General features: G+C 49.0%; 1 pseudogene; it reads right to left on the reverse strand.

Moving 5' to 3' along the window:
• Positions 1-4,839: 4,839 nt before the first annotated feature.
• On the reverse strand, positions 4,840-8,080 carry LOC118584441 (annotated as a pseudogene).
• Between the last annotated feature and the right edge of the window lie 200 nt (positions 8,081-8,280).

Below are 8,280 nucleotides of genomic sequence, written 5' to 3' on the forward strand. Positions count from 1 at the left end.
TATGGCCCAAGGTAGCAGCCTTCCAACTTGGATACTTAGATCTGGGACCACCTCTCATTACATGCATAATGTTCTCTCTCTTTTTTTTTGTTTTGTTTTGTTTTGTTTTGTTTGTTTATTTGTTTTTTTGAGACAGGGTTTCTCTGTAGCTTTGGAGCCTGTCCTGGACTAGCTCTGTAGACCAGGCTGGCCTCGAACTCACAGAGATCCGACTGCTTCTGCCTCCCGAGTGCTGGGATTAAAGGCATGCGCCACCACTGCCCGGCTTAATGTTCTCATTATACAGGATATATATAAGAGTGTGTGTGTGTGTGTGTGTGTGTGTGTGTGTGTGTAGACAATTCCCACATATTATTGGGAAGACTCTCAGGGATAGTTATTCTTTGTGTAGTTGATGCAATTTAAGAAAAAGATAACAATTAGAGGACTTGGTAGGTCAACCATCTCATTTAAAATGGGAACCAATAGATACTTGCTCTTGGAAAAAGAAGAAAACAAAAGCAGAAGAAACCTCATTATGGGTGGGTTTTTGCTTTGGGAAGGAGAAAAGATCCCATTCTGTTGTGAGCACATGACTCCACGTGCTTAAGTTCAGAACTCTGATTTCAGTAGAGAGAAGCATGAAGAGCCAGAGCAGGACATGTTTCAGCACAGTCCCCAGCCAGCAGTCATCAGTTTTGTCAAGAGAAGTTCAGGCTCTTCATGGACACATAGGTGTAGCTGTTCTCTTCTGGGTCTTGGGGGTGGTGCATCCTTTGGTTTTATTCTGGAGGGGGGTGAACATAGCTGTCAGTTACCAGTAGTTTGGTATCTATGGAGGGCACTTAGGACCACTTGGAAGGGTCCATTCCATTGAGGACTCAACTGTTCTGTGAGTCAGTCTTTCACGTTTTAAGGACCCAGTTTCCAGGGTCCACAGTCTTTCAGGCTCCACCCTTTTTTGTCTGAGTTGTTTCCATACTTGTATAGGGCTTGTTGGATTTGCCTTAGGTTTGTTTATTCTGTACCTGCTCATGTGAGAAAGGGCCTCCTATACAGTAACTCTAGGGGCTGCCCCCAGCATTGGACACTGGCACTGTTTTAACTCTCCCGAGGGTGATGGATAACAGCATTAGTTATTTCTCAGAGGATTTCTGGCAAAGCTTTCCTACAATCTGTTTAATGTTTTGGTTAGTCATTTCAATTTTGCCTGAAGACAGTGATCTCAGAGCAGAGTGCAGATAATATTTTATTTCCAGAGCCCTAGGTATAGACTGAGTCACTTGTGATGTAATGAGGGCCCGTTGTCACCCTGTGGATGAGTGGGTGAGGTCAGACCCTGGTGTAATCCCCTGAAGGGTAATCCTTGTCACTGTAGTCCCCTTCTCAGCCTGGATTCAGCCAGGGACGGTGTCTAGAAACACCAACGTGAAGCTGGCACAAGAGGGCATATGAGTCAAGTCTATTTGCCGGTCCTCATGTGGCAAGGCGCCTTTCCTCTGAATTGTCTCAAGGATTGGTGGAGGATTAGGGTGGCTGGGGTGGTTATGTATGCAGAGTACAGGCCTGACCCCCACATACATTTTTCATGGTGTTAGTCAGTCCTGTTGGAAGAACAGTTGAGGTATCATTTAGAGTAGTACCTTTTTCCACATGAAATGAGCCATATTTCCTTAATTATTTCCCACTGTGGGGCTTGGGGTTGCAAGTGTTACAGCTCTGGAGGTATATCCTGACTGTGGGAAGTCAGGCTATACCTACAGCAGTGAAAAGAAAGGTGTCCTAACTGTCAAAAAGTCAGGCTATACCTACATCTGTCGCACGATTCTTAAAGAGTCTTATTAATAAAATCAAACCTGAGCCAGGTATTGGTGTGAATGCTGGAAGATCAGAGAAGCAGAACAAGCCACAGCTTCCTCACCTCACCAGTTCCTCAGCTAGTCTTGTTTCCTCAGACTGCAAGCCTCTGAGTCCTCATCCAGAATGGGTCTCAGCTAAACTGCTGCTAGAAGCCTAAAAGCTTAACCAGCCAAATGCTTCTAGTTTCTGCTCTTCACACCTTATATATCTTTCTCTTTCTGCCGTCACTCCCTGGGATTAAAGGTGTGTGTCACCATGATGGCTGTGTCCTTAAACTCACAGAGATCTGCCTAGCTCTGCCTCCAAAGTGCTGGGATTAAAGGTGTGCACCACCACCACCCAGCTTCTGCTATGGCTTGTTCTGACCCATTTTCTAGCCACCATTTTTTGGCCTCTATGTCTGTCTAGTGGCTGTCTGTTCTCTGACCCCAGATAAATTTATTAGGGTGCACAATATTTTGGGGAACACAATACCACCACATACATCTGTGAAGGGAAGGTATCCTGGATACCTACAGCTCTGGAGGGAAAGGTATCCTGACTGTTGGGAAGTCAGGCTACACCGATAGCTGTGTTCTGGTGTCGGATGGTCTCCCTGCAGGGTGTGGCAATCCTGCTCCTCTCCAAGAGAACCATTTACAGCTGAACTCTTCTCCACTCTGCTGAGAGAGTTTCCAAGCAGAGATGTCCATTGCTCCTTTGCTCTGGCAAAAGTTGTTTCTTCTTTGCTTCACTCTGCTAAGGGGGAAACCCTGCAGAAATGTAGCCCTCTACTCCTTCTCTGGAGAAGGTTACTTCTCTGCTCTGTTCCCCTAAGAGAGTTTCCCAGCAGAGATGTCTGTTGCTCCTCTGCTCCACTCCAGAAAAGAAAGTCTTAACACAAACCTCATTCAAGAGATTTATTGGGAGGGAGGAATCCAGGAAAGTGGCTGCCTCTGCCAGGGTAGAGAAGGGCAGTGACCAACTGAACAGGCAACAGGCTTATATAGGGATTTTTGGGAGCAGAATTTTTTTCCAGGAAGATTTTTCAGGGTGGGAATTGGTTAGATTTCAATTCCTGAGCTTGGACAAGCTCAGAAAATGGCTGGATTTCATGCTCAGGGATTGGTTGGTTTTCCTGCTCAGGGATTGGTTGGTTTCATGCTCAGTTGGTCAAGGGTAGATTATGTTTCTTTGGCTCTGGTTTCAGGGTCAGGGTGTGTTTCTTTCACTGGCCCCTTTTAACCTTTTGGCTCCAGTTTCAGGGCCAAGGTGTGTTTCTTTCACTGGCTCTGGTTTCAGGGCCAATATGTGTTTCTTTGGCTCTGGATTCAAGGTCAGGGTGTGTTTCTTTGGCTCTGGTTTTGGGGTCAGGGTGTGTTTCTTTGGCTCTGGTTTTGGGGTCAGGGTGTGTTTCTTTGGCTCTGGTTTCAGGGCCAGGGTAGGTTTCTTTGGCTTTTACCCTACAGGTGTAACAGTACTTTATTCTCAACATAGATTGATGATCATCTTTGGTTGATTGCCCCATTGATTTTGAGCCCATTCCTCCTCCAGGAGTAAATGGTCAAAAGATTTGCAAGGCTTCATTTTATTTTTTGAGACAGGGTCTCGTTATATACTTCTGGCTATCCTGTCATTTTCTGTGTAGACTAGGTTGGTCTTGAACTCACAGATCTTTTAGCCTCCTGTTCCCAAGTGCTTAGCCTGGCTAAGGCTGACCTTTTCTTTTCTTTTCTTTTTTTTTTTTTCCCTGCTTCTCTGTCTGCCACTCTATTTTCTTGGGCAACATCAGACATGTGCTTCTGATGGCCCTTACCATAGATGGCTGTCAACTTAACTGGAGATTTGGATGCTGCCATATACTTACAATAGCTTGCTTGTGTCTTATGGGTGAATCGTTGACCATTAACAATCTTGGATTCTTCTAGATGGCATCATGGCCATACTTAGCAAATAAATTAATAATAATAATAATAATAATAATAATAATAATAATAATATGAATAAGTGTGTGTGTTTGCACATGTGCCATGGCAGTCAGAGGATAATTTGCAGGGGTCAGATGCCTCTTTCCATTGCCTATGCACTGGGGATTGAACTCAGGTCAAATGGCTTGATGGCAGGCACCTTCACCCATTGAGAAATTTTGCCAGCCCATGAATGCACATTTTGAATCAATGTTGTGTTAATCATTTTGCCCTTCCCTCAAGTGACTCACCTTGTCAGGACTATTACTAAGTCAGCCTTTTAGAAGGAGGTGGAAAGAGGTAATGGGGGTGCCTCAATTATTATTATTTTTTTTGGTATCCAATGCATATTCATTTATTTTTATACCTAGAAAAGAAATTTCCCTCCTTTTTGTCCATCCCCAACACACAAAGTGTCTCTTTTTATAAACATTTAAAAATTAAACCAAATGAAGATAGACAAGTTAATTTCAGTACAGTTATTTTTCAGTGTAGCTGTCATAATTAGAGTTTAAATTTCCTACAAGTAACCAATGTCCAAGTAACTTATAGGGATATCCTGATCGAGCAAAAGAAACTCCATATTCCAAGTTGGCAAATTCTAGTATAAACATAGTCCATGTGTCAGAACAGCTTTGCTTTCACACAGGCTTCGGGTCGGTCCACTGACTGCGTTAATCCCCAATGCTCCCAGGCTCTTGCTCTCACAAATGGTTCCTTCATCAGAGCTGAAGCAGTACTGCACCTGCCGGGGCAGGAGCCAGTGTCTCCCTTGGGGCCACGCCTGAGACAGGCTCAGGAGACCCAGTCCCAGCCCCAGGTCCACAGTTGGGCCCATGGAAGGACAAGCTGCCCCCTTTTGGAGTCATCCCAGGCCTGGGAATTAGGGGTGTGTCCACCCAGGGAGCTGGGCTGTGCTGGTGCAGCACAGTATACCTTCTGCCAACTTCTGTCTTTCCACTACCACCCCGCCAAGTGGGGGCTAGCCCATGGCACCTGCCAACGGCAAGAGTGTGGCCACGCCCCTGCCGAAGCTGGGGCAACCCAGGGCAGGCTACTTGCCTCTCACGATGTCCAGCTGTTCCTGGCACTCGGTAAAGAGGCGCTGGAATGGAAGATTCTGCCCAATGACTGGCAGCAGCTCCCTCTTCCGCAGACCCACTACTGTTGACTCCCACTGGCTTCCAGTGGAGCAGTGAACGGGACCCAGCAAGTCTTTGCATAGTTCTTGGAGTCGGTATTCAATCCTTCCTTCACAAGGTACCGAGCATAGAGGAGGAGCCAGTGGCCGTACTCAGGGGCTTGCCTGCAGGTTGCTCCGGCAACCTGGTTCTCTAGGTAGGCCAATGTTGTCTCCTGCTGCACCGCATGAGGCACAGAGAAGAGCCGCGCAAAAGCTTGCCTTCCAGAGTTGGAGGTGCGGTCCTGAACACAGCAAGGCGTCCTAGCATGGTAGGCTGCTCCTGAAGTCTACACACTGGGCCAGTGAATCTTGCTTGTCAGAAACCAGGTTCCATGTGGAGAGGGATGGATTGAAGCAGTATGCTTTCCCATCAGACAAGTTCATCACCGGGATTCCATGCTGTGTTAGCAAGATCTGTGACACCGTCAGGTCCCTTCCGGACAAGACGGGGTGTAGAGACTCCTCTTTTTTCACCATAACCACCTGCCTGTGAACATCCCAGAGAGAGAGTGCGGGCAGCGGTGGGTGAGTGCCATGACGTAGGGGCCCCGGACAGTGCAAAGTAGAGATTGGAGATGGAAGGAGGATGGGAGGAGAAGACAGCGACCACAAGCAGAGAACACCGACAGCGTCCTCTTCACAGGCAGCACATACCACATCACTGCTGCCAGCAGCAGTGAGAACACGGCTGGTGAGCGTCGGTCTCCCACTCCTTCCCTTCCCAGTTGCACTTCAGACGACTCAGCCTTCTTATTCCCCCAACAGCGGTCACTGCATTTTCCACCTCAATGTACATGGAAGGGTCGGAGCTCACCTGGAGGGTGAATGCTCTCCGAGGGCCTGGAATTGGAAGCTTCACTGTAAGTGCTGGTGCAGACAGACGTATGGCCTCCTTCTCTGCAGACAGGGCAGCTGGAGACTAGACAGACAGAGACATGGGCAAGAGACGAGAATCCTCCCGAGGGCGACCTTTCTTCTTCGTTTCCACCGTCTCTACCTCAAGTTCAAGCTTCCGCTTGGATAGTGAAGAGGGCTTGGCCAGGTGGACCTTCTTGTTGCTGTCACTCCAGGAGGTCCCGGGGCCTCAGCTCTTTCACAAGGTTCTGCCCTTTCAACCTTTCAACAGCTGTTGGGATCACGCTGGTCAAGGAAGGAGCGCCTGGTGTGGCTTTGGACCACTCTGTGACTCGGGAGTCAGCTGCTGTCATGGGTTCAATCTTGGATGGGGTTGTGAACACAGAGGGTGATGGTGCAGCAGGAGTAGAGGTAGCAGTCATACTGTCCTGACTGACAGACTCGCCTGCAGGCCTGGTGCCAGTGGTTGCCCCTGGCTCTGTGCAAGGCTTTGAGGTGCCGAAGGAGGGGATAATGGAGTTCAGTGGCAGTAGCTGCTGACCGCTAGGAGAGGAGAGCATGGTGCCTGCCAGGGAGCTGGAGAGTGGGATGCTGTTAAAGCAGGCCGTGGAGAAGTCCCCAGTGTCCAGCTGTGCTATGCAGAGAGGCGCGATTCTCCTCCGACCATCCGCTGTCTGTGTTTCCATTTGTTTCTTCAGAAGATTCTGCCTGACATCTTCCAGTCTTTCTCCATCGACCACACCCGTGACTGAGGATGCCAAGCTTGTCTCAGTAGCCGTGGCATTCTTCTGGTCCAACTGCTGCCGTTGTTGTCTCTCCTGGTACTTGAGCATTTCGAGGTTCTCAGTAACAGCTGTGGAAAGCTGGGCCTCAGTCGTGATTGCCAGGCTCTTGCCATAGGTGGACTGGTGAATGTGGCCCTTTCCCTCCTCACTCAGGGGATCTCCAAGTTCATCCTGGGAGAAATCAAGGACTGCCACAGAGCCGTCCATGGAACATACCAGGACACCCCACCCACTCAGAGTCCAGGAAATATCCATGATGGACTTGTCAAACAGCTCATGGATGACAACCAGAGGCCATTTGAAACACGTGAGCCAAACAGAGGGAGCGGTATGAGCCTCTGGGCTTTGCAGAACTCCCATTCTCCTGCTTCTTTTTGAAGGTTTTTGGGTTGAATTTCACAACAGTCACAGCTTTCCGGTGCCTCACGAAGTCCATGTTGGTCTTCCAGCCCTCTCGTTCGAAGATCTGAGCAGTGGGGCCAGAGTTATTCACGGCATGGGCAGATACCAGGTCATGGCCATCAGGTGACCAACTAAGCCGGAGTACATGGGTGGTTCCTCCACACTCATCAAAAGGTTTGGTGATGCTGGTCTCCAGCTGCCAGTCTAGCATTCTCCATATCTTCAAGCTTCGATCATCAGCTTGAGAGGCAATGTATTTGCCAACAGGGTCCCAAGTCAATCCTTTCACCAAGCCAGAATGACCCCTCAGAGTTGCAAGAATTTCTGAGAACTTCATGGCATTCCAAATGACAACAGTGTTATCCACACACGAGGCTAGCCAGGCGTCATAGGGAGACCATGCTACATCCATCACATCACCTGAAGGATGGAGACACACCGCCATTGCTCCACATTGGCAAGCTCCCCAATGGAGCCAAACAGTGCTAGGTCCAAGGTACGTAGCCTGCTTTCACACAATAATAAATTTGTCATCTCCCCCAGAAGCTAAATACATCCACATTGGCAAGCTTCCCACTGGAGCCAAACAGTGCTAGGTCCAAGGTACGTAGCCTGCTTTCACACCATAATCAATTTGTCATCTCCCCCAGAAGCTAAATACATCCCGCTGTCTGACCACCGCACACAGTTCACACATGCTAAGTCCATCTGGCAAAGAATCTTGGGAATACTTTCATCCTTCTTGTCCTCCTCCTGGACGACTGGAGACATATTCCAGATCACAACCTTCCCAGAACCCTGCCCTTGTCCTCCCATTGCAAATTTGGTCCCATCAGGGTGAATATCAACTGAAAATATCGGCTTGCCACAGTGGTTGGCCCAGGTTGGCTTCAAGAGCTTCATTGTTCAGCTGTCACCAGCCAGAGCCGTGTCCCTCAGTGTGCCTGGGCCGTGGAGCCGCCGCCGCTTCCTCCCGCGCTGCCTGCCCTCGGGCCGGCACCCACCCTTGCCCTCAGCACCTCGCTGGCACCATCGCCAGCCTGTGCCCCCAGCCACCACCACAGCTGCCTCCTGTGCTTGGCCACCGCCGCCGACACAGCCGCATCCCTGCACCCATCCTCCTCTTGGTTTGGTTTTTCAAGACTGGATTTCACTGTGTAATAAGCCTTGACTGTCCTGGAACTACCTCTATAGCATAGGCTGACCTTGAACTCAGAGATCCGCTTGCCTCTACTTCCCAAGTGCTGAGAGTAAAGGCATGCACCACCAC

This window comes from Onychomys torridus, chromosome 5, assembly GCF_903995425.1.
Source record: "Onychomys torridus chromosome 5, mOncTor1.1, whole genome shotgun sequence".
In the NCBI taxonomy this organism is placed as follows: Eukaryota; Metazoa; Chordata; class Mammalia; order Rodentia; family Cricetidae; genus Onychomys; species Onychomys torridus.